At 45.9% G+C, this 25,998-nt stretch overlaps 1 protein-coding gene across 5 annotated transcripts in view; it reads left to right on the plus strand.

Moving 5' to 3' along the window:
- The window catches only part of HIVEP3 (HIVEP zinc finger 3), a 277,890-nt gene that overhangs the window by 155,373 nt on the left and 96,519 nt on the right, over window positions 1-25,998 (plus strand). For 3 of the 5 annotated variants that reach the window (XM_068417609.1, XM_068417606.1, XM_068417608.1), the window contains 2 exons: window positions 282-376; window positions 20,690-20,784. The gene's annotated coding sequence lies outside the window, so the exon portion shown is untranslated. The remainder of the gene's footprint in view (window positions 1-281; window positions 377-20,689; window positions 20,785-25,998) is intronic. The other 2 variants (XM_068417611.1, XM_068417610.1) reach the window with 2 other exon arrangements.

Genomic DNA, 25,998 nt, shown 5'->3' on the forward strand with positions numbered 1-25,998 from the left:
ACTCCTGTGCTCCAGCCCGGCTGAGTTGTGGCCCCCCGGCCCTGCGTGGGCAGCCGGGCTCGGGCAGCTTCGGCAGCGCCTTCTGCAACAACCCGGAGCCAACCGGGGGCTGAAGGATTCCCTTGTCTGTGCCGAAAGCCACAGCAGCTGCTTGACAACAGGAAACAATGTGTGTGAATGGAAAAAAAAAAAAAAAAAAAAAGGGGTGGTGCTGCCCGAACAACTTCCCTTTACATCACTGCCCAAATAAGGAGCTTTAAACTAACCTTTTTCTATTGCAGCCCGGCAGAAGATCCCCCTGGAGCCCCAGGGTCCCAACCTCTCACCGGGCAGAGTCATGGGAGAGCCGCGGCTGCAGTGCGGAGGGCATGTGCAGGTAACAAATCGCTTCATTCCAGGAACTCACTGCTGGGGGGGGGTGGTGGTGCTTTAATTTTATTTATTTATTTTTTTTTTTTAACTTGTATCAGCCGTGGTCAGTGCTGAGAGGGAAGAGCAGCCGATGAGGCGTAATTAAGAGCACTTGTAACCCAGGGGCATGTCTCGCTGATGAGGTCACTGCAGTGAGTAACCAGGAGTTACGGGATGTCGGGCTCCTGTATACTGTAAACACGGAGGGGTTGTTTCTCTTGATCCGCCGCCAGACAGCCCGGCTGCTTGCAACTGGCACAGCCATAAACTGCCAGCTCCACTCTTAATTAGCGGCCACCTTTAATTAAAGTCCTGCGAGCCTGCGGACTTTTCGCTGGCTGCACCATGTGGCACGGGTGAGGTGGCTGGCTGGCTGTCTGGGACGGATTTCCTCCTTATCACTTGTACAGGAAAGCAAGTGGGGAGTGGAGGGGTTGTTCTTGGGCGACACGTGATGCGAGGGAGAAGCTGTGCTCGTAAAATCCCTGCCTGGGCTCCTTGCAAACTGGCTTTGCCCAACCCAGAGTCCAAAATTATCTGCTGGGTCTCTGCAGGCAGGCGAGGAGGTTGACCCTCCTGGATGCAGAGAAGGAGGGTAGGTTTACATTAGATATTAGGAGGAAATTCTTTACCATGAGGGTGGTGAGACCCTGTCCCAGGTTGCCCAGAGAAGCTGTGGCTGCCCCCTCCCTGGCAGTGTTCAAGGCCAGGCTGGATGGGGCTTGGAGCAACCTGGTCTAGGGGAAGGTGTCCCTGCCCGTGACAGGGGGCTGGAAATAAATGATCTTAAGGTCCCTTCCAACCCAAACCGTTTGATGATTACCTGGGGTTGACCCTTTGGGAGTTTTATCCCTTATTAGTGTTTCTTGCTGCTGATTAGCACCTGCACATCAGCATGAATTGAGGCAGCTTTAAAAATGCATTAAGTCTGAGTAAATGAGTGCTAACGATTTAAGCTGCTTAATCCTCCTCGATGGAAATTAATAACGCTTTTGATGCACCCAGAGGTGTGATCAGAAATGCAGACATGCGTTGAGCTGCTCTATGCAAATGTGTGGATTGTTATTCTGGAAAAGGGCACCATGCATTATTTTATCCCCCCTCCTTGTTCTGTAGCTAATTGGCTGACCATCATGAAAGCGCCTGGCACTTTTACCCAGTCGCACTCTGGCAAGTGGAAATGGCTGGGGCAGCTGACATGGTGATTTATGGTGTGAGCAATACAATCCAAACCCTGCTCCACTGCTAGGGGATAACCTGTAGCTTACAGGCTTTTAGTTTCCCTGGTGTTGAAAGATTATTAGTGTCAGTGTGCACAGCTAGTTTTAACCTTCGGTGTCTGGATGTCCTGATAGCACCTTTGTTGTAACTCTTCACTTATTTTATTGGGCTTCAGCAATCCCCTTGGAAGCTTGTTTGTGCTTGTTGGGGACTGTCATGTTTTTCTCAAAATCTCAGTGCTTCAGAAACTTTTCATTTTGATTCTTATTAGGAAAACATTCACAGTGCTGTCAGAGTGCGTTTCCTCAGTAAGAATAGGTGGGATTCGTGTGGGGTGGGATGTTGTGGCTCTCGCTTGGCTCACAGGTGTCAAGAGGCTCCAAAACCCATTCCGTGAGTTGTCCCGGTCTCCTTCTTGCCTTCCTCTTCTTAGCAGACAGATCTAACTGAAGGGGTCCTGCAAATAGGATTTCTTTCATCCCTAGAGAAGTATCTTTCAGTGGAGGATACAGAGATATCGGTGTAGGACATGGTGGGGGTTGATATGTGCTGTCCTGACTTGGTTCTGAGAAGAAAAGCCTTCTGCCTCGAAGACGTAATTGCCATCAGGCTTCTCGGACTGGTGAAGGATTCACTGCAGTCCTTATTAAGGAAAAACAAAATCTGTAGAGGACTCGTGTAAACTGTGCATGGAAGAAAAAACTTCCAGAAGTTACTAGTTGATTAATTAATGAATGTGTTACCACTAAACTGCTTGTAGCAGGTCTGGGCTTTGTGTCCTCTGGGACACATTGAGCACACGCAAAATTGCGGTGCAGCCCCTGAGAAATGCTTTTGAGGAGTCCTCTCCTCTCCTGGGGAAGATCTTGCAGCGTAAAGGAAGGGGAGTTATTCACTGTAACTGACCATTTTCATCCTAATCCAGAGCGGGCACTTCTAATTTCTCCGTGTCAGACATCATCTGTTTCCGAAACATTTGTATGTCCTGCTGCAGCTTCTCTACTGCGCTTTTAGCATCTTAACAAGGGACCCTCACAAGAGTTCCCCCCCCTTTGCCCTGATGAGTGGCTGCCCAGGTGCACGTGTGGCAGAAAAAGCAGAGACAGGACCGCAGGCTCTGCTCGTTTGGTTTTCCTGTCTGAGCAAAAGCACGTTCTTGCAGCCAGGGTGGAGGAGAGAGCAGACCGGGGTGGGGGGGGTGAGCAAACTCAGAAATGTTTGGAGTTTGCTCTTGAAAAATATACGGCAGCCGTCAATAGAATAGCTCAGTGTTCAGCTTGCGTAGTTTGCAGCGTGTGCGAGCGTGATCGGATGTGGGGGAACTACTAAGGGGATCCGGTGGGGTGAGTCCCCAGAGAAACGGTTTCGAAAATAATATTTATTCTGAAGTTAACAACAAAAGCGCTGTTGAGAAACCTTTCCTGAGCTGCGGGGATAAGGCATCGCTGACATGGGTGGTTTAGCAGTAATCGGAGAGAGCAGGGAAGTGTATCCCAGCTGGGGAAATCACCGCGGCCATCCTCTTGATTGGGTGGCGGGTCATTAATGAGGGGCTCCTGGGAACTCCCTTGTCGTACGTCACTGGCAAAGTCCCATGGCCACGTCGGGTAGCTCCTTCTGCGTTAGGAAAGCTGGCTTTCCTCCGGCTTCCTCCGTCTCCCCTAATCGCCGAGGTTCCTGCTGACTCCGTGCTCGGAGGAGCTCTGCCGTCATAACTTCTGGCCACATTTGGCTGCACATGTTGAATGCAAAAAAAGTGTTTCAGCAGACTTGCCGTTTCTAAAGCGCTTTAAAGCATTTGGTTTCTTGGCAGGGGGAGTTTCAAACTTAGGGGAAAAAAAAAGACCCTCTGGAAAGGAAAGCAATTTATTTAAAATATACATTCAACAGCATTGTCTCTGACTTTAAAAAGGCTGCTTGTTAGTAGATCTTTATAGCTCTGCTGGGAGCTGCAGTCAGTAGGGCCGGTTGGGATGCAGGGCAATATTTATTCTGTTTTCCATTCTGCCTATTACACTTGCTGAATTATTCCCACCTTTCGCTCGTTAATCCGGACCGATTTCTCACTGGTGCTCCCTCTCCTGGGCTATGCCGAGACCACCTTGCAAGAGAATGGTTGCGATTAGTGTTCCCGCTGTGCCACGACTTGAATTCAAGCAAATGGTCTTTCCCAGGCCGGCTTTGCACAGTCAGCTGGGATCTCGGTCTCTATAATCGGTGCAGTCATCAGAATGGTGATTTTTATCCTGCCCGGTTCTAATTACATGCCTGCATAAGGTGAACCTTTTAATGAGCATCAAAAGACGCATTGTGTGTCAGGGAGGGCCTGTGTTAAAGGGACTAGGGGATTATTTGGTCATTCAAAAAACATTTGGTGAAAGTAAATGCGCAATAAATCTTCTTTATCCTCTACGTTGCCTCATTTTCTTTGCAAAGCCCTGAACCAAGCCTAACCCCAACCCCCTCCTCCCTAGGCAGTCCAGGCTGTGACTAGCTCATGGAGCACTGGTTTTTGCTTCCTGCCCGCTTTTCTGAGCTTTCTGAGAAGGCGAACAGGGGTTGCACGTGCAGAAGAGTAAGGTGAGGAAATCAGCCATGCAGAGCTGAATGAGGCGAGCAGAGATGTCCCTGAGCGTTTACTGCGTGGAAATCTTCTGAGAAGCCTTCTCCCTAAGAGGAACAGTAACTAACCCATTTGAATACACCTAGATGGTATTTTTGTAACCTCTTTCTTTTCAGTTGCACGGAACTTTCAGTTTGGGGGCACTTTCCTTCTCGGAACTGCTCAGTGACTTTTAAGCAGGGATAACTAAGAGAAAAAGATGAGAGTGAGTTTTCCTACCTCCCCAAAGTGGACTGCTCGTTCCTCATTGCCCTGAAGCCCGTGTACCACCTCACATAGGCACAAAGCACTTGTAGGGCATCTCTGTAGGAGCGAGCAGGCAGGTCAGCCGGTGGTACAAACTCAGGGTAGAGCATCTTCAGCACTGCGGGAAACCTTATTGTACACTGATGATATAAAAAGCTTTCTTTGTGCAAATGAGATTTTCAGTTTCAGCAGCTCCTCAGTCTCCAGATCCTAAGTTGTCTTTTCCACGCGACTTATCCAGACCTTCCCTTGTTCCTTCCTTGGACTTTGGAGGGTCACCTGCTCATTAAAACATTATTCAGGCTTTGCAGCCCTGGGAGGCTTTGGGGTTTCAGTTATTTTGCTCTGCTGCTCCATTAGACCTACAGATTTTAGGCAGGAAGGCAGGGTGTGTAAAAAAAATTGGCTAGATCCAGCTGAATTCAGACATAGGATCTGGGTTTCTCTGCTAATGTTGCTCTCAGATGCATCGAGACCTGGAGGGGTTTGCTGAGCCCTCATTTGGTGGTGCAGTTTAGAGAGGAAACCTCAGGAGAATCCAATAAAATTGAGCCTGGCCCTTTTCCCAGCAAACCTGGTTTTAAGTGTAGCGGTTCCCTGAAGTCTTTACTGCCATGCTCCTATGTCCAGATTGAAATCCAACTTCTGCATTGCTTAGATGGTCTCTCCTGAAGGGCGGGTCACTACTTTGCAGCACTCAAAAGGCACAAAACAGACACAACCGTTAGTTCTATAACCACCTACTGTCACTTTTAATAAGAATTACTAGTAGATTTAAGTCTCAGTTGTACATGGACTGGCCATCTTCATCTTCAGGTGTATGATTATTCTCTTAGTAGCCTTGTCTATCGTCAATACCATAATGAACCATGAGCCAGCAGTGACAGAGGGACCCAAGGGGTGTTGCGTTGTGAGCTGGTTCCCGACTCAGGGTAGGGTATGGTCTTGGGGTAAAAGGCCAACTAGGTAAGTGTGTGACTAGACACATGCTCACCAAAAGTAATGTAGTAAGATAAGTCGTGAGTTGAATGCTTTAGAGGTCTGCATCGCTGCTGGAAGTGATGGCATGCTGTCTCCAGCCATTTCATCTGGTGAAGGTGAATGAGTGGTTGTTATTTAGGTAGTGGGGTACAGGATTCACAAAATAGGTTGTCAAACTCGGAAAACTTCTGGGAGCTTTCAAGGGGTTTAGGAGGAACACCCTGACCCCTGGACTTTTGGCTGGTTCCTCCTACCCCAAGTTCCTGGGAGATGCCCAGGAAAAGGTGTTGGATAGAAAGGCTTTCCCCATTCCTTGCTGTTCAGGGTGAGGCAGTGAGGACCCCAAGGGATGCAACGAGTGACCCGGGGCCAAAGCAGCGCATTTGTCACTGATGGGAATGTGTTTCAGAGTTTTCCATGAGGCATCGCTGACTCTTTAAATAGCTGAGCACGGGTTTCCTGTGTTCCCTACTGCCCTTTATTCATTTTTTTGGGGTTTGTTCCCTTCTGGGGAGATTTACTAACATAAATTAAAGCCATAGAAAAACTGAAGATGGGGCTAAAATGAGTTGAATAGCAATTAAAAATAAAAAAGTTTCATAAAGTTCACATGTTTCAGAAAACACTGGGGGAGCACCTGCCACCTGTAAAACAAGAGTAACTGCTGGGCTGGGTCAGCTGTGACTCGGTAACGGACTGGTAATTTCCAGTTGCCACCCTATTGCCACAGGGGTGTAAATCTGATCAACTCTCTTGGAGGCAGGACGAACACATTAAGGGTGATTAGGGCATGAGGAAGGATGGAGAGGTAATGCCTGGTCCTTAAGGGGATGCTTCCTCTGGGAGGACGAACGAGCATTATGTGGTGTTTCTGGAGTGGCTCTCCTTAGAAGAGCTGTTCACAGCAGTTATTCTTCATACACGTGAAAACAGCTAAGGGATTTCTTGACTCAAATTTGAGGTCTCTTGGCATCCCAGCTGGAGTGCAGGTCTGAACTGAGAGGTTTCTGTTGTGGGAGATGTCAGGGCTGGTAGGGGCAGGACAATGTGTTCTTGTGTGTACTTGAACCCACCAAAAATGTTGGGTCTTTGCATGTTTTAAAGGGGAAAATAAAGCTTTGGTTGTGTTTAAAAGAAAAATGCCTTCACTTGGAAGATGCAGAGTGTTTGACTTTGGAACAAAACAGAGCAATGAAAGGTCAGGCTAGACCAAGTGCAAAAATAGAGTTGTCGATATCTACAGAAGAGTGAAGTTTTTTTGAGTTCGAAGGGAAGTCGAGCTGGGTGTTTAATTACCTCCCACAAACTTGCCTGTAGTGCTCAGGTATTTCCTTCATGATTTTCTCAGGCTAAAATTAACAAAACCTGAAGAGAAACCACTCTTCCCCCTTGCTTCACCACTCTGTTTATGTGAGAAAATTGGCCAGGACACAACAGTGTGACCACTGTAGTCTGGAAGAAGTGTACGTTTCTTCTGGAAGTGAGGATCTCTGCTGGAAGTTATCCTGCAAGAATTCAGAAGTGTTTCTGGCCCATATCCTTCTGTGGAAAAGTGCGTGCCTCAGTTCCCACTTCTGTAAAATGGGGTTAAAAATATTCTCCCTCCGTCCCAGGAGTATTGCCACACTCCCTCCGCAGCAGTTTGTAAAACACCGCAGAGTTTTTTCCACCAGTGTGAAAAATGCTAAATAAAAGTAAATTGATACTATTTTAAATAATATTCTAAGTGCTTCATGCTACAGTGAATGACTGCAAATAACTATGAAAACATATTATGGTCAAGATTCACAGTTAGGGTTCATGAGCACTCTAGGCTGGGGAAGCTATTGCTTTTCAGCACCCATGGCCCAAAAAACGTGCCGAAATGGGTAAAAGAGGTCCAAGAATCGCCTAAGATCTTCCTCGTACCGTATTGAGTAGATCTGCCAGCAGCACGGGCTGGATCTTCACATCTGATAGCGTCCTACGGTAATGACTCACTGTCTAATGAGTTTACTGCCGTGGTTTGTATCATTACTAAGGTAATCCTTTTTAATTCAAGGAGCGTTTATTAAAACCGAACCCTCCCTGCTTTTGCAAACCTGCTTTGAATGGCATCGTTTGCATTCGGAAACAGTTAAAGAGAGGAAGGGTAAAACCATTCCTGCCAAACTGAAGGATTTTTTCATAACCCTAAGGCAGCACTGTGCTGTTTTGCTGCCGAAGAAAAAGCCTGCAGTGTTGGTTTTATTATGCATTATGCAGGTTTTAGGTCTTTAAAGAAGTTAAGGGAAAGTCCCAGATGAAGTGTTGGTTGCCTTATAGTCTCCATGGAATACAGTTGCTTTTTGATTCTGCCTGTAATTCGTTGCCGTAGACATGGTCTGCTGCCTTCGTGTTTTGATCTGTCATCCACCTGTGGGGATTTGCTGCAAAGTTAGAAAGTACTTAGCGTTCGTATTTGCATTAATCAGAATTCAGAGTTGTTCAGAAGATAGGAGGTGGTATGCCAAAATGTTAAACCAGCAGTTAAATTTTTTGAAGTAAACAGCTGTAAAGGCAGAAATGAAGTGTAACAGAAATCCTCAAATCCCATTTCTTCTGAACTGGACATAAGTCTTCGCTGGCAGTCGGGGATGTACCTAGCCTGTCCTGGGAGGCTTCTAGTCGTGGATGTGTCAGTTGTGTCAAGCACATAACCTGTCACAAAAAATCTAAGCTGGACATTGTTGTTTAGGGTGTTGTGTTTTTTTTTTTTCTTTTTGAACACATTTTGCCATCTTAAATTAGAGCGATACCTTCCTAAGTGAACAGTAGATTGGTCGTGTGCTTTAATAATTTCTAATGCAAATCAAAGTGATAAATGTGATCCTTTTTTAGATGGATAAATGTGTTAAGTTCCTCCCAGGCGAAACAAGGCTTCTGGCTGGCGAGGACCCTGAAAGGACACAGGGACAGGGAGCTAAAAAGAAGATGCTTGTGAGGGATGTGGGGAGAGGGCAGCAAAAAGTTTAGATTAATAAAAAAAAGAAAAAGATTCATTTTGTTCTTTTCCTGTGAGCAATAAGCCAGTAAAGCGTTTGAAGCTCGTGAGGGCACTTGTTGCAGAAAATAGCTTTGGAAAGGTGTTTGATGAAAGACTTCTCTCTAGTTTGGTAAATAAAAATGAGGAAAGTCAGAGCTGTCAGTCCAGTCACAGCAGCGATGGAGATGGCGCTGCCCACACCCTCCATCCGCCAGCACGCAGAGAGCAGGCTGCCCGCAGCCCAGAGCGGGGCAGAGGAGCATGGCAGAGTCCTGAAAATAACACGCACAGTTTCACGCGAATGGAAACTGCAGCTTTGCATGCCTTAGACCTCAAATAACTGAATGAATGTGAGTGCAGGGGGAAGGTGGTTTAGAGGAGCTCCGATACTTCGTACTTTTCTTTCCTGCTTTTGCACCAGGTCTGTGTCAGAACTCAAACTGCCTTTCGTGAGGCAGTCCCCCAACAGAAGGTGGTCATGGAGCTGTTGGAGCAAGTCCAGAGGAGGGCCACAAAGATGGTCAGAGGGATGGAGCACCTCTGCTATGGAGACAGGCTGAGAGAGCTGGGGATGTTCAGCCTGGAGAAGAGAAGGCTCCGTGGAGATCTGCTAGCAGCCTTCCAGTACCTGAAGGGGCTGCAGGAAAGCGGGAGAGGGACTTTTGACAAGGGCATGGAGCGATAGGATGAGGGGGAATGGTTTTAAACTGAAAGAGGGGAGATTTAGATGAGATATGAGGAAGAAATTCTTTGCTGTGAGGGTGGTGAGACCCTGGCCCAGGTTGCCCAGAGAAGCTGTGGCTGCCCCCTCCCTGGCAGTGTTCAAGGCCAGGTTGGATGGGGCTTGGAGCAACCTGGTCTGGTGGAAGGTGTCCCTGCCCGTGGCAGGGGGGGTGGGACTAGATGGTCTTTAAGGTCCCTTCCAACCCAAACCATTCTGTGGTTCTATGATTCTATGAGGCAGGAGATGCCGTCTGGAGTGGTCATTTTGTCCCGCCTTGCTAGGTAAAATATATTGAATACTGTACATGGGAAGCTGCTTTTGGAATATAGTCACAGATTATATCTCTGTTCAAGCGTATGCTGTGGCATGCCTGTGTGTAGAGGGCACCTGCCCATCTGCCATCATCAAGACACCTACTTAAAAAGTGATATTTTCACTCAATTCCCATCGCCGTTTGCATTTGCACTGAAGTGACTACTTGGTGCTTGGACTGTCACTGTGAGGAAGCATCCCCCATGCAGAAGCATCCCCGGTGCAGAATCATCCCCGGCGCCGGCGAGCCCGTTTGCACTCGATGGGTGTGTGCATTTGTGAGAGTGAGTGCAGGGGATGTTTTCCATTTAACGATGTTATTTCTGGCACTGCTGCTTTTTCTGTAATCGCTGTGGAAACTGTTATGCTTGGGGGTTCATCACTGTAAGTTCTTCTAGGGAGAAATGTATTAAGCAAGTGGCTGTGATACTGGCTTCATAAGGGCTGGCTTTAATTGGGAACAGTGTTTTCAAGAGGTTTTTACTGGCCGTGTTTCTAATGCAGTCGAGAAACAGCTTAAGTGAAATGGCAGAGAGGAGCACCCAGTCTGCTGGAAAAGGGGCAGTTTGGTGTTTGGCCTCTGGTGCTGTGTTGTATGATGGTGTTTCAGGAATAAACATAAAATAAGTCAGATTTTCTTATGAAGAGGAAAAAAAGTTTGAAGATGGATGGGATCTGCCTGCAGAGTAGTGGTGGTCTGGCCCTGTGTTAAAGAAATATGAGAAGTTAGAGATGCAGGTTATTTATTGTGAGAGGGGTTTTTTAGATATGATTATGGGTGTCCTACTCTACTGTGGCCACAAAGAGTAGACCCACGTGGCTTCACCGCATAGCTGGGGCTGGATTTGGGGTGCCAACGTGCTGTGGTGCCAAGATGTGGGAGCATCTCCTGTGTGCCATGGCATCGGAGGAGGAACTGCAGGTGGGAGAGCCCCTGGACCCGCTGCTGGTGGAGGAGCCACCTCCAGCTGGTAGCCTGCTCACAGGGTCTCACCCTGGCCCTGCCTGCACAGGAGTTTCCGTGCTGCACCTTTGTGTGTGGTGAAGCAGGCAGGATTTGAGGAGAAAAGCATGCAGTACGTAACTTCAGGGAGAGGGTGGCATGCAGCTGGAGTGTGTACTTCCCATGTCGTGCAGCCCATGGACCCAAGCCTGTTGTTGTCCCATGTCCAAAGACAGCGGTGAGGACGTTCATCTGCTCACCGTCATTGCTGGGCAGTCTTCTCATACTGTAACATACTGTAGTGATATGCACGGGCTATGCTTAACCAAGTAGCATGGTATTCCTCACAGATAACGTGACATTTCTGCGTGGATACAGGAGCAACACTGTTCACAAATTGAGAAGAAACTTCCAGAGAACTTTTAAAACTCATTTTGTAGATGCAGCACAAAGCAGAGAGGACCTGAGCACTTGTGTGAGGCTGTGAAACACTGGCGTTTTGTGCAAACATTAGCTATTAACCCTCAATAAACTACAGGTTGATCTGTTAGATTTCCCCAGTTCCTCCCTAGAAGTAGAAAGAAACCTAACAGTTCTCACACAGAATCACAGAATCAATCAGGTTGGAAGAGACCTCTGGGATCATCGAGTCCAACCATTGCCCTGACACCACCATGTCAACTAGACCATGGCACTGAGTGCCATGTCCAGTCTTCTCTTAAACCCCTCCAGAGATGGTGACTCCACTACCTCCCTGGGCAGCCCCTTCCAATGGCTAATGACCCTTGCTGAGAAGAAATGCTTCCTAATGTCCAACCTGAACCTCCCCTGGCGCAGCTTGAGGCTATGTCCTCTTGTCCTATCGCTAGTTGCCTGGGAGAAGAGGCCGACTCCCACCCGCTACAACCTCCCTTCAGGTAGTTGTGGACTGCAATAAGGTCTCCCCTGTTTGTGCTTCACATACTGGAGCAGCGGGTGTCATTATTCCTTGTCAAGCTGCTGATCTGACCCAGTGCAGAGACTGGATCATGACATTGCTGCTGGTCGGAGCACAAGGACCTGATGCGCTGGATCACATCAGTTCACCTTGCCTGTGTCTGGAGGATGCAACAAGCTTTGCAACACATCAGCCATGGGATAAATTTCTTCCATTCTGGGCATTCACATTTATTGTTGTTAACCAATAATTTATAATCAGAGTAACACCATCACATACTAGAAATTGTACTTATTGGAAAAACTGACCGTGTGGTCCCAGCTCGAGGGAGCTTACTGATGAAGGCAAACCTCAGAGGGAGGTAGTGCGTAGACGGGGGAAGAGAAAGGGTTACGGTGGCCGGGCGGTGAGGTGGGTTTGCTAGCTTTCACGTGTGCCATGTATTTTATTTCTGGTACTTAGGAGTGCTCTTTTTCATTGGCATGTGTGGAGAGGCTGATCCCGGAAAAAGGAAAGAAGGTTTTGTCTCTGCTATACATATTTGATGTTTTGCGATTATGCATTTTAATAATTACCTTAATAAGTTACTCAGACTCGCCTCTCACTTTATTTTGGGCTCTCTGGAGGCATTCTGTTTGCTTAACACTCTTAAAGTCTTTACAGCATTCAGCAAATGATTTATTACTATTGATTTATATGGCACCCAGTTACAAGCTTCACGGCAGCGGTGTGCAGAGATTATGGTTCTTCCAGGACCACTTCACCCACCATTGAAACAGAGACTTCTCCGATTAACAGGAGAGCGGAGAGCGAGATGGACAGATTCATACAATTTGATGACCTCAGCAATTAATTATTTATTGAGCTTTTAATTTTGCATCCATCATTCTAGCTCTGTTTCCCCTGACTTCCCAGAGTAGTTGCATGGGGAGGTAAAGCATCAAACTGATACCTTTATTAGAGTGGCTCAGCTGTGCCTGTGTTAACCCCTGAGACTCTACAAAGGTGCTAATATCTGCTTGCCATTGGGTATTTCAAGTCTTCAGAGCCCTTTAGTTTTAAACCTGAAGAGCTGTGTTTTCCCCAGTACTGTGAGCTGTAGCGCAGATGACGGTGTTAATCCATCCTGGCCCTGGAGCTGGTGTGTGTATAAGCCTCTTTCTCCTCTGACTGTGGAGAGAGAAGGGTTGCCATTGTTTTTCTTAGCATCCCGTATCACTCGAAGCTTGGCATAAAAATTCTGCTTTCCTTGGGTCTTGTGCTTCAGGGCTTCCAGTGAATGTCTGCAGGTATCATAAGGGCAGGTTTTTTCTAAATCCTTTAAAATGAGGATGTTTTGTCTTGTTTTTTGCCTTTCCCCCCCTCTTTTTTGAAGGATCAAGGGAGGCCTCAACTACTAGAAGGACACTGATGTTTAGGATGACCTGGTGCTATCAAGCATCAGCTTTCATGGCTGCGACTGTTTCCTTCCTTGGCTGTGTTTTTTTTGCTCATGGATTCGGGATCGCTGTATATGGGGTCCAGGAGGAGATATCTGATGAGGGATTTTTTCTTCCCTTACAGCCAGGGACACTTATGGGACCTCTGCACACCTGATCATTGTCAGAGCCTCTGGGACAGATGGGAGCTTGTGAGTAAGCCCCAGAGCTGCCGAGTCTCCTACACTTGTGCTTGTAGTTACTGACTTTTACAGAAGCCACCAGAAAAATGTGCAGGACAGGAGAAAAGGTGATTTTGTGCTCTCGTCCAGCCCCCAGCTGAAACAGTGCAAGATCTGGGCACGGTGGAGTGCATAGAGCAGCAGTCTGGGACTGACCAGATCTGGTCCCTTTGCTTCATCCACTAATTCTGCCCCTCTGCTCTGCTCTTGTGAGACCCCCCTGCAGTGCTGTGTCCAGATCTGGGGCTCCCAACATCAGAAGGACACGGAGCTGTTGGAGCGAGTCCAGAGGAGGCCACAAAGATGCTCAGAGGGATGGAGCACCTCTGCTATAGAGACAGGCTGAGAGAGTTGGGGCTGTTCAGCCTGGAGAAGAGAAGGCTCCGAGGAGACCTTCTAGCAGCCTTCCAGTACCTGAAGGGGCTACAGGAACGCGGGAGAGGGGCTTGGAATGAGATGGTCTTTAAGGTCCCTTCCAACCCAAACCATTCTGTGATTCTATGATAAAGCACTAGGTCCCTTCAGCTCTCTGATGTCTCCAGCTGCTGTAATGGAAGCAAGAATGGTCATTCATCGTTTTAGGGCAAAAAAAGCACAAATCATTGAGGAGTCTCCATTAGGTGGACATCCTTCCACCAGGTTGGGATTATTCCTAAAAGGTCTGAGACGTGGGAAATAAAATGGCAAATACGGAGCTTTCCTCTCTAAAAGCTACGGAGTGCTTTCCTCCCAAGCTGGACAAGTGAACTGTTGAGTTTGGTTCTTCCATCCTCTGCTCCTAAAGGGATGCTGCGTGACCCGTGATGAGCCCAAGCATAAAAACATGATCCATGTTCTGGACTTGTCCCACGGCTGACTTCAGGCTAGTTCAGATCAGGCGTCAGTGCCGGGAACAGCAATTTGGGGCCCTCGGGCAGGGAAAAAACATCAGATAACCGAACCTCTTACCACACACTTTCTTTTCCCCTTTCAGAGCGACGGTATTTTATTGATGAACTGGGCTCGGTTTGCTCTGAAAGATCCACTTTTCTCTTCAGTCTCTTCCATTTGGTGCTGTGGAGACAGCTGATGGGAATCACCGCAATAAAATTTTAATTAAATGCCAGGCAATAATTTGCAGTGAGTAAATTGTGGTACCTGCAGTATGCTGGTGACAGCTGTTCACAGACCCAGAGGGCCATTAGTGACTTTGAGAACCAGGAGAAAAACACAGGTCCACTTACCTTGTTTTTTATTCTTCCAGTCCAGGGCAGAGAGACCTATTATGTTTAATATTTTATAGCAGTGCATTGTTGCCATCCTTCCTGTGAGTCATTTTTCCACAAGAAACCCATGCTCGCCACGTTATTTAACCCCTTTAGAGGGTTTAAAGGCAGATTGTAAATCTTCTGCAGAAATGGTCTTTTATATGCTGTGTTCATGTCGCTGCATTGCTGCACGGTGCCAGGAAGCAAAAGCTGCTTTAATATTCAGCCATCTGCACACTCGGGGGAAGGCCGGCAGCACACTGGAGACTGGCACAAATGTCCCAAAATCACTTGAAGGCTGAAGCTCAGGTTTGAGCTCTGACCCAGGCTGCACTCCTCTTGCACGGCGGTGTTTTCCCCCATGTCTAAGTCCGCTGGAGCACAAAATGGACGTGATGAAAATCTGCGTCCTGAAAAGGGGCGTTTCCAACCCGGTAGAGTGAGGATGTTTGTCCAGCCTTGAGATGTTTCAAGTGGTGGGATGACTCTTGGTGGAGGGATTTCATTCCACTCTTCCCTTTCCCTGTTTCGCCCCACCCCATGAAGATGTACGTGCCTGTGCAGTTTACCTTTGGGCTCTCAGTTTTCATGTTGTTGCAGACAGTTGTGTGGCCCTTAAAGCATCTCCAGTGGCTTTGCTAAATGATATCTTGAGGTCTTTCCAGGTTTTAGTTTAAGAAGATGACTCACTGATTGGTTTTGGGCATTCCTTGTGCTTTCTCTGTGTTTCTGACAAAAGAACCTGGACCTGTGCACAATTATATGTTGTTCTACTGGTTTTCAGCAGAGCTCCTGCTATGCAGACTCATAGGTTTGAGGACAAAAATACATGAGTTTCATTTAAATAACTGTAGTGGAAACTTTCTATGGAAAGAAGATACCCCAAAAAGCCCCTGAAAGAACAAAGTAATTGCCTTACAGAATGACTTCCTTTTGCTGCATTGTTTTCCGTTTGCATCAGCCGTTTGTCTCCTTTGGGCTGTGCAGTTGTGGTTCTTTGGTGTGTCATCCAGCAAAAGTACAGCAGAACTTCTGTGCACAGAAGAGAATTGCTACTTTTTTTCCCCCCTCTCTCATAAGGCAAAAAAAAAACCAAACCCAGCTGTGCTCTGTACAAATTGGGTCTGTGACATGAGTGGAATTTAAAAATTACAATTAGTCTTGGACGCTGTGCTCGAGGTTACACTTCTGTGTCATCCTTCAGATGAGAAGGTTGAAGAAAGTGAGTAGTAGCATAGAAATTGCTAATATGTGGGAGCTTCTTGACCAGTGAGATGAAAATACTGTGGCATTTCAGCACGTGCAATGCAGAGATGTGCTTCTGTTGACCACACTGTGGCAAATAGAGCTCATCTTGTTGAAGGGTGGCTTTATTAGGCTGCTAAAGTCTTAAAACCCCCACAAGGTTCTGGTTTCTGCTTTGGACCTCAGTGCGACTGCACAGACTGTTGCAGGGAACTGCAGGAGGTGTGATCTCCCCCCTTGCTGGTGATGGGGTGGGAAGGGTGGTGTGAGCTTTCTTGTTCCTTGCTCTTCATAGGAGCCTGGATATCCATATATTGGAGGCTGGAAAGTGAAATTATTCCTTAAGCACTGCTGGGAAGGTTAAGCAAAGATTTGTAGCTTAATGAGTCATTAGTACATATGTTTGCCCATCATATTTTTTACTGAAATAACTGCCTATATGATGCTTTCTGCTCAGAGATGGAGGCTAGTGTTCCACAAAGAAATTCCAATTTTTTTTTTACACTCTTTTCTATAATTGATTACATCCTAAACTTAAGTCTCATGAACTGCTGGTTCAATCTGGCTTCATAGCCTTACTCCGCTTCCTTTAGTTCGACAGAGTACTTTTACTCTGCAGAAATGTCAAAAAGTTAAAGTGCCTGACAGTTCCCCGTACCTGTGACTCTCTTTGCTTCTCTTAACGATTTCTAAAGGCAAAGGACATGCTTTTTTAACATCTTGAAAAGCTTCTAAAATACTGTACTGAAGTCAAATAATACCAACGAGCACCAGAAATGTGCCACATGAATAATTTTTCTGTTGTTCTTGATACGCTGTGGGAAAGATGAATGAATAGCTGTAGAAAGTGCCACAGACGCTATGTCATGCTTGACAGCAGATTTCTTTTGAGAACATTGTGTTTATAAAGTGTGTACAAAACTTGGGAAGGGGGTGGCTGCAGATCTCCTGAGGGTCTTCAAGTAAAGGCGTTACCGTGCTTATGATGCTGCAGCAATCCGCTGCATCGTCTGGGCTGGAGAGGCTGTTTCATAGATCTCTGCCAGGCTGGAGAGGTTCGAGCTGCCTGTCTAAGGAGGCACATCCTGTCCCCTACAGGGAGGTGACCAACGGGGTTGCATCCCACCCTTTCATGCTGCCTTTTTTGCCGAAACATTTGGATTTGAACTTGCAGTAGCCTGCTGAGCAAATGCCCAGAAGATGAGAAAGACGAGACCTTGTGGTCATCTTGGTCTTACAAAAAGCTACCTGGAAGTTCATCATTTAATTGATAGCAAGTCACCTTATGAGAATATGGAGCCTGGTAAGGTCAGAAGTTATATTTGGAGAAGAATCCAGATAAATTTCCTTCTCAGGTACTAATCACTGATTTCAGAGCACCATAGACTGCTGGACTTGTTTTTCCTTTTTCTACTTGTTTGTGGCTTGCAGTATCTTATGCTGAAAGCGCATTTCATTCACCTCAGACCACAGCTTCAGGCTTCTTGCTTCCTGCCTGGGAATGTGAAAATAAACGGTGATGGGAGGTTTAGAAGCAGTGCATGGAAAACAAAGAACCAACTTGGGGAGAACAGCTGAGTTACACCCAAAGCAAGAGGTTTGTGCTAAGCGGTGGGCTGGTTTCACCCGAAAGCACCAGCTCCCCATGGGTAAAGGGAGTTCGCCCAGCCTGGCAGTGTGGTCAGTCCATCATTACGTGGGCTTTAGTTTAATACCCTAGACGATGACAAGAAAGTCCTGGTTAGGCATGATCTTAATCTTGACATTGATGTTAATTAATCCTGATTCATTGTTGTAAGAGTATGAGGCCAGGCAGGAAATGAGCAAAAAGCATTACTGAGAAAAAAAAAAAAATCTCTGATTTCACACTTCAGGGTGTGGGGAGGGAAAGCTTTGAAGATGCTGTGTTCTTGCTGCAGTATAATATATTAACTTTTTTGGTTTTGGCTCATGAAGTACTCTTTTCCCTCACCCTTAGAAGCATCAGATGTAATTAAGCTCAGAAGCAATGGCCCTTTCCAGCTCTTTCCTGTCAGCAGGGTGAAATAGCACATAAATGGTGGATTTAATTTTTTTTTCTTCTTAGTGGGTGAATAGCCACTACAAAAATTTAGTTGCTCAGTGCTGTGTTACCTCCTGAGAACCGCAGCTTTGTTAGTACCTGTTCCCAGCTGCTGAATCAAGACCCTGGATGCTTCCAGTTGCTCATTTAATTGGCTGCATCTTGTCCTGCAAGTCTGCTTGGGGTGCAGCACTGGTGGGGGGAGAGGGGACGACGTCCTGCCAGCAGCACTGCAGAAACCCATTACTTCTGCAGAAAGCAGAGCTAAACAGTACATTATGACCCTGTTCAGAGTCATTGCAAAGGAGACTTGCCAGACATCTCCGTGCTAGGCGAGTTGTGTGATTTACAAAGTCATTTTCAACCTGAAACAGAGATTTTTTTTTTTTTTTTCATCTAAATGGTTTTGCAAGCTTTTATACAAGAAGAAAGGAGAAGCAACAAGGCCCTTCCCTGGCTGAAGGCACCTGCCAAGGGGATGGCCAGAGCAGTGAGCTGCCCAGTGTAGCTGGTAGTGCCATCGTCTTCCAGAAATGTGCAGGGAAAGGCCATAGAAGCCCTGACCCTCCTCTGGCTTAGTGAGGTCAGCTTGGCTGGGATATGAATTTTTAACTTGTATTCCAACTGCTTTCACAGAGTCATTGCCTGGAGATAGAAAGCATGCAGCCTTGTTAGGGAGGGTGATAACCGCTACTTTATCTCAAGTGCCTGGACTGCTGCTTTTTTTTTTTTTTTTCCCCTTTTTTCCTTTTAATCTGATATTCTTTGTTCAAAACCCAGATGGGGCAGATGCCTCCCAGTTAATATTGATGTAGCTTATCAATAGAAGTCTGCCTGCTATTTCATAGGATGCTCCCGAACTAAATCAGGATAAAGGCTGGAGCTTCAGCTTGTCAAAGATGGTGCAAAAAGAAATCTGTTTAGATGTTTATGCATCAGCAAGGCCAGCATTTATTCCCATTGGCATTTCAGCTACGCTTTGTGATTAGGGATGCCCTGGAGAAGCCTTGGTGGTAGAAGAGTGATGCGACACTAATACTCTTCTAAAGCCAGGGCAGTTTTGTACTGGCTAGCATCACTGTGTGCTTCTGAAATGCTCTCTTTTTTTTTTAATTATTATTATTATTATTATTATTATTATTATTAATCTTTCCTATTAAAATTAAAATTAGCTTCTGATAAAAGCATCTGTAATGACTGTTCTGGCGCTGGATTTTCCGGGCTTATCTGCAGCCAGGTGGCAGCGAGGGCTTGGTGATGCTGGGGGGTAGTGATGGCTGCAATGAGCCCCTTTTGGGTTCTTGAAATCATTGGTGAAAATCTCTGCACAGAGCAGGGGCTGCCTGTTCACTGGGTGTGCAGAAGGAAGAGTTTTGTGGCTTGGTGGTGAGCTTGGACGAAACTATCCCCCAGCCACTCGAAGGAAGTTGCGAGACCCTTTGCCACCCCAGGTGAGGTGCCCTGTTGCAGCCTCTGCTGCGGCTGTCAGCAACCTGCCAGACTGGGAGAGCGGCTTATTATAAATCTATTTTTGCACTCAATGAAAATGGCTAAAAACATTTGCTTTCACTCATCAGCCATGAAACTCTCACCCTCCAGGCCCATCGTTATTCTGTGCAGGTTACTTCTAATGAGAAATTAGTGCTCTGAGCATTTATGTTACAGTCTCTCACCTGCGAACAAATATTTTGCATGCCATGTAGGAAGGAAGATTTGTTCAAAAATAAAACTGTTTTCACATCCTATTATGTACTGCTGCAAGCAGGGCATTTGCAAATGTTTGAGTGAGACCTCTATTGAATATACTTTAATATTTCCCTAAGTAGTAGGGTCATTTTGAGATCATGCCACCCGACAGGGCTCTTCTTTTGATGTGGCAGATCTGTATGACTTTGGCATGGGACTTGGTCTCTTCAAGTCTCTGTTTGATCTCCACAATATTGACATAATAATAACTTCTTTCCCCTACCTGGTCTGCATAGATAGACAGGAGTTGGGGAAGATGGGCTGCCTGTGTGGATCACATGGTGGATGGGGTCATGGCCTTGACTGTTATAATGTAGTTAATTAATAACATTTGGCTTGTGTAGGTTCAGCTGGTCAGTCATTGGGTTGATTCCTACAGTATTTTTACCCCTTGAAACAAAGAAAATTAAGACTTCAAAGTAGACCCAGCTCCTCCAAGCCCTTTCCTGATGGACTGCATTAACTTTTCTGATCCAGGTATTTGAGAGCCCACAGCTGTCCGTGATTTTCTGTCTCAGTGCTTTTCTTCCCTTAGTCAAGAAACTTTTCCTAGTGTCTAACCTGTGTTCCTTGGTGCAATTTAAGACTATGACATCTTGTGCTACTCTTGACTAGCCAAAAAGATGGTTTATTCCTCATGTGACCCTCTTTATGTGTTTGAAGACCATTATGATGCCTCCCTGTCATCCTTACTCTTTAGTCCAGTTTAATGTTATTTTTTCACTGTTTTTCCAGTATGTGCTTTCTCAATTTCAGATCGTTCTTTCTGTCTGCATTGGGACTTTCTCTACAATTTTATTGAAATGCAGTGTCCAATATCAGGACTTTAGTAGTGCTACATAAAGCAAAAGTTCCCTTTGTGTATCTGGTGAATGGTACCCTTCTCTACGTATGGCAGTGTGATGATATAAGGAAGAAATTTTTTATGCTGAGGGTGGTGAAACACTGGAACAGGTTGTCCAGAGAGGTTGTAGATGCCTCATCCTTGGAAATGGTTCGAGGTCAGGTTGGACAGGGCTCTGAGCAACCTGATCTAGTTGAAGATGTCCCTGCTCACTGCAGGGCGGGTGGACTAGATGGCCTTTAAAGGTCCCTTCCAACCCAAACCTTCTGTGATTCTGTACTGGGTTTTATTACAGAAACATGACAGTGTTCAGCTCCTGTTCAGTTTGTGATCCACGGTAATCCTGAGATCCTTTTCCAAAAAAGCCCCTTGTGAGTTGATATTTCTTTCCCTTGTGACCCTGTCATTGATTATTCCTGCCTTAGCACTGTTGACCCATCATTCCTGAATTGTCTTTTTCTTTTTCTCCTTTTTTTTTTCCAGACCATTTCTACAATTTATCAAGATCATTTTGAATCCTAATCCTGGCTTCTGAAGTACTTGCAGCCCATCCCAGCCTGGTATCAGCAGCAATTTTAGTAAGCATACTATGTTCCATCATTGAAATCAATTATAAAAATACTGAATTGCGCTAGAGCTAGGACACCTTGGACACGCACTCGATATGTACTTCCCTTTGGCAACGTGCACTGTGGCAGCATCCCGTGATGCTGCGTTCGCCTTGCAAAAGGTACGAAAGGCAACACAACTCCCTGGGACGATGAGATTTGTATCCCAAAGGAAGAGATTTCATCAGTCCCTTTGAAGTTTTGTGATGAACATTAAGTTTATTTACCATACGGGTGCCTGAACAAGACCAGTTACGTGCAGGGCCAGGAGTTTGAAAGAGCAGCAGCTATGCTGTCTTGGCAAATCAGCAAGTCAACTTTTTGCCTGTGTAGTTACAGTTTTCTTTTTTCCCTTCGTTCTCGATGGAAAACCCACCTTTTGCTGCCCCTTTGCTCAGCAAATCCTTGTTTCTTAAGGAGTGTTTGGGGCTGAGATCCAGAGGGAAGGAAAGCAAACACAGTTTGTTGCGTGACTTACAAACTGAGGAGGAAGTTGTGGGCGATGGTGGGGATGTGTTGGACCTGCTGGGGGTGGCAGAAGGTCTGTGTCCAAGGAGATGGTCTGTGTCCCTTGCTTGGATTTTTGCCCTCTGGCTCAAACACTGTGTTTCTGTATCAGTGGACTATCACATAGGTTCATCTTGGTGGAAATGGCAAAGGGTATTTCAGGATTTATAAATTTCCATGGAGTCTGATAAATGAAGCTTTATAGACCAAGCTTATATTTATAACGTAAAGGGGCAGAGCCAGGTGCTGCCCGCGGAGACCAAAAATATAGTGGACAGCCACTGTTTATGTCCCTGTAACTGTTGGTGTTTAACAAATAAGAAAGGAAAACAAAAACTGTGGACAGACCCCAAAGGTAATGAGTTGCACGTGAACTCAGATGAGAACTAGCTTCTTGTTTCTCTCTCAGGAGGAGTATAAAGCTGGGTTTTGTTGTTAGCTGCACCTAAATGTATATGTGTTTGTCAGAATAGCTCTCGATTTCAAACCTCGTCTCCTCTGTGACATCTGTTTCTGGAAATTTAAGCTTAAACAGGAAAAATAATTTCCACTTGCTATTCACCTCATGCTTCAGAGATGTGACAGTGAATTAGGATTCCCAGCACCTGTGTCATAGGGCCAGAAATACTATTCCCATGTTGCAAAGAGGGAAACTGAGGCACAGGAGGCCAGTATTGCGTTAGGCTCATAGAGTGAGACTGGCTAAGAAATGCTGATTTCTAGTCCCCTCCTCTGTGACTTCTATGTCTTTCCCAAAGTTGCGGGAATTTGAGAAGAAATTAAGTTCTGTGAAAAAAGACTTGCAATTTGATATTTCAAGGACTCTAATTACATAAAACTGATTTACTCTGGGGGAAAAAGCCTTAAATATCACTGTGGAGAGTACATAATGTGAAAGATTTTGTATTTATTCATTGCATTTCACTGAGTGAATGAAATCTCTCCTGACCATAATGGAATAATATTTGGATGTGCTATCCAGTATGGTGGTGTTAAAAGCAGGTGCGCAAAGGAAATCCTTTTTGGAGAGAGGGGGGAAAAAGCTTATGGTACCAGTAAATGATTCGTACCACTACAATAATCCTAATCAGATTAATTAGGATTAATTTATCTGTCTGGCTTTTATCTACGTGAAATACATGTCTAAAGAATTTTCTTGAAAACCTTTGTGAGTTTTAGTAACACTTTTGACTTTTTTCACATGGTGCAATGTATAAATCTCTGGCTGCTTGGGCAGTGAAGGAGAATTATACTACATCCAGCATTTAGATCCATCCATCTCCTCTTATACCTTTGTTGTCAGTAAATCCCTCTCCTGTCACCTTTCCCATATTGCCCATCTGTAGGTGGCCCAGCTACCCCTGTGCTGATGTCTTCAAGCATGTTCCTTCTCTTCTTGCAGCTTCTTTTTTTGAGAATTGTACCAAATTTCCCTTCTGGCAGCAGCCTGGTTCTGCTCCTGATCTTCTGGTATGGCCAACCCCCCCATCTGCATCCTTGCCCCATCCTACACATGGTTTTTTCCCTCTGGAACAATCCTGTAATTTTCCACTTGTGTGTCTTACCAAAAGCTGTATCTTTTCTCACTGGCATATGCCACTGACTTTTCCCATCACTTTTTTTACTGCTTCTTTCTTTTACTGTTTTCCATTTTGGAAAAGCTGTTCAGATTTCTCACAAAACAAAACTGTATGGCATTGCATATGTGCTTGCCCATATGTATCCGCATATAGCGAAGGTTGCAGAACAGAGTGTGTCAAATGAGGTAATTTTCCATCAGATTCAGCCCTCGATTCTCATTTCATATTTATTCACCACTAAAAAGTGAGCTTCCTTGGAAAGCTTCCATCAAAATACTAAGATGGCTTTGAGTTTTACAAGTCTGAAAGACCAGAAGTTTTTCCCTGTGAAAATAACTGTGTGGCTGCTATGGCCATTACTCAACATCTTCATCAGTTAAATGGGAAGGTTTGGTGTCACAGAGCCACAAGCAGCAGCCGCGGGCACTGGCAGAGTCTCTTCCTCACCACTTTCAAATCTCACACGACTACTGTTTTCCCTTTTGTTTTAGTTCAGCTTTGCTTTTCTTGCTTGGTTTCACAGTGCCATGAACCTGCGGTGGTTTTGAGGTGTATCCTTCGGGTTTGATCTTGCTAGGATTCAGCAGTGTCTTCATGGATGAATTTTCCCTTGTGCTTTCATGAAAGGGCAGAGAGCAAGATGAGGTGCAGAGTGGACACAGCATGGCCTGTGGAAAAGAATTTGCTCTTGGCAGGGATTTTATTATCCGCAATGGTTTTTGGTGGACACCTGAGAGTGTGATGCCCTCTCAAGTCCTTGTGTCAGGAGACAGCTGGAGCCTATTTCGGCGAAAGGGCACCCCACGGTGTCGGTGCTGGGGGTGCATGTCTGCAGGGATGGATGCTGCTGCCAAGGGCTGTTTTCCTTTCCTTTTCCGTTACTTTACTGGTGCAGAAGGGTGTACCAGAGGTGGCAGATCAGGATGTGTCCTCAAGTCTTTGCATTGAGACCTAGTTTCACAGCACCAGTGGCGTTTCAAATCAAGAGTCCACACTGCATCAGAGTCCATTTCAGACCCAGGGCTGGCTGTCAGAAACCAAATCCCTTCCCCAAAGTTACATGCAGCTTTTTCTCTTCACTTCTTAGTGGGAAACCCACTGTTGTTTCCAAAACCTTCTTTGTCTCATTCCTTTACGTTCCTCTTTTTAAGCCCTGGCATTTTATTACCTTGGCAGTGAGGTGTTAAGACCAATTTTGGACTTCCTCCCCTTCTTTTTTTTTTTTCAGTGTTTTCTCTCAGCTTGGTGATGTGCAGAAGTCCTAGTGCAGGGTGTGAAGTGCCTCCTCACACAGGAGTGTGTATCACTGCTCTTACGTCATCCTTTACCAAAATTGAGGCGATGTTTTTTAACAAGATATTGTTATTTTAAGCTGCTTCTAAAAATAAATTCCCGCACAAGTTGGTGTTGTAGCAGCAATGTTTTATATTATAATTGGGGCTGTTTTCTTAAGATGATTCATAGAAAGAAGATAAGCTTTACTACTTTTACCCTGGGGTGAAACAACGTAGGTGAGTTGCTGATCATGCATGAAGGTCTGCGTGGCTGTGAGGACTTTTCCGATTAGGTCTACTGTTGCTGGCTTTTCCCCTGAGGCTGAAGTGATGCACTGAACACAGGACAATCTCTTTCTCCTGGAGGTGTCTGGTAGCTAATACAACACATTCTTTATGTGGACAGTGTCCCACAGTGCTTTGGAGAGTTGATGGTATTGTCACATCGAATGAGAAATAATGGCTAAGGGAAGTAATGAGGAAAGAGACGGTTCCTCTGGGAAATAGGGTGGAGATTTAAAAGTGGTTGGATGTGCTCAGAGCTACAGGGAAGAAGTGTAAGAGCTGAAGATATTGGGTGAGGTGGAGGTAGGCATTGAAGAAGCATCTAGAGAGCAGAAGATGACTCTGCATTCCCACACTGTCAAGAAATATCTCAACATCTTGGGGGAAACAGCTTCCTTGCTGCAGCTCCTGGCATGTGAAACAAGTTCATTGTTTTTAACGTTAAGAACAAGAAGTCTTCTCTGCTGAGCTACTTCATGGCCTCCCCTTGCCCAGCTAACTATGTGAGCAGCTCACACAGAAAACCTTTGACCTCCTGTCCAACGCTAAGATGTGTCATGTCCTGAAGTTAGTGCACACTTAGAGATGATTTAGGGATGAGTGTGAAGTAAGGAGAAAGTACCACAAGAATTGAAGGAGTAGAAATGGCTCAAGTCCCCCTGAGCAGACTATTCAAATGACTGTCAGTAGCAGTGGTTCTTATAAGCCCCCTTTCAGTATTGAAAGACAGCAATAAGGTCTCCCCGGAGCCTTCTCTTCTCTGGGCTGAACAACCCCAACTCTGTCATCCTTTCCTCATAGGATCTCCAGTCTACCAGCTTTGGGACAGCAGCAGTAGGCTCAGCTGTGTCGGGTCATGGTCTGTGTCAACAGTTTTCATAGGCAGTAGGCGACCCAGTGGCCATGGGTTCATGACCGTGGACCTAACAACTTTGTGGGACAAAAGAGAAAGTGCTGCTTCCTGTAGGGTGTTCACATGCACACACACACTGTTGATCTGGGATTGTAGAAGGTGTAAGGTTGCCGTTACTCCACCCAGAAAACTTGCTTTCGTACTGCCAGCTAATGAGACATCTCTCCAGGCTCCCTGCTAGTAGCCAGGTTTTACTTGGCTCCTTCCTCTTTCAAGAACCAGCCAGTGTGTCCTGTCCTCTCGCTGGTGCACCTCGGAAAAGGGAAGCACAAGTTGAAGAAGGCCTGTTTGCACCTGAGATGCCCAGTCATGTTTCAGGGTGACGTGGTACCAAACTTGGTGTGCACAAGAGAAGAGCTTGGCTCACTGAAGTTGCAAACGTGACTTTCCTCCTCCTCCTGTCCTCTGCTGTGGCGCAAATGTGTTGCAGAAAGTTAATACTTCGTGGGAAGACACAGAGGAGAGATTACTTAAAGTGATGACTTTACTGGTATCCGTGTGTAGCACAGATGGCCAAAAAGTCCTGACCATACGGAGATGTGCACATCTCGCTGCTAAACAGGAAAGCAGATTACAGAAATGAAAGGTTGTGTGATGATGTACATAAATCCATGGTCTGATTCTG

Source organism: Nyctibius grandis, chromosome 24 (assembly GCF_013368605.1).
Source record: "Nyctibius grandis isolate bNycGra1 chromosome 24, bNycGra1.pri, whole genome shotgun sequence".
Lineage (NCBI taxonomy): Eukaryota > Metazoa > Chordata > Aves > Nyctibiiformes > Nyctibiidae > Nyctibius > Nyctibius grandis.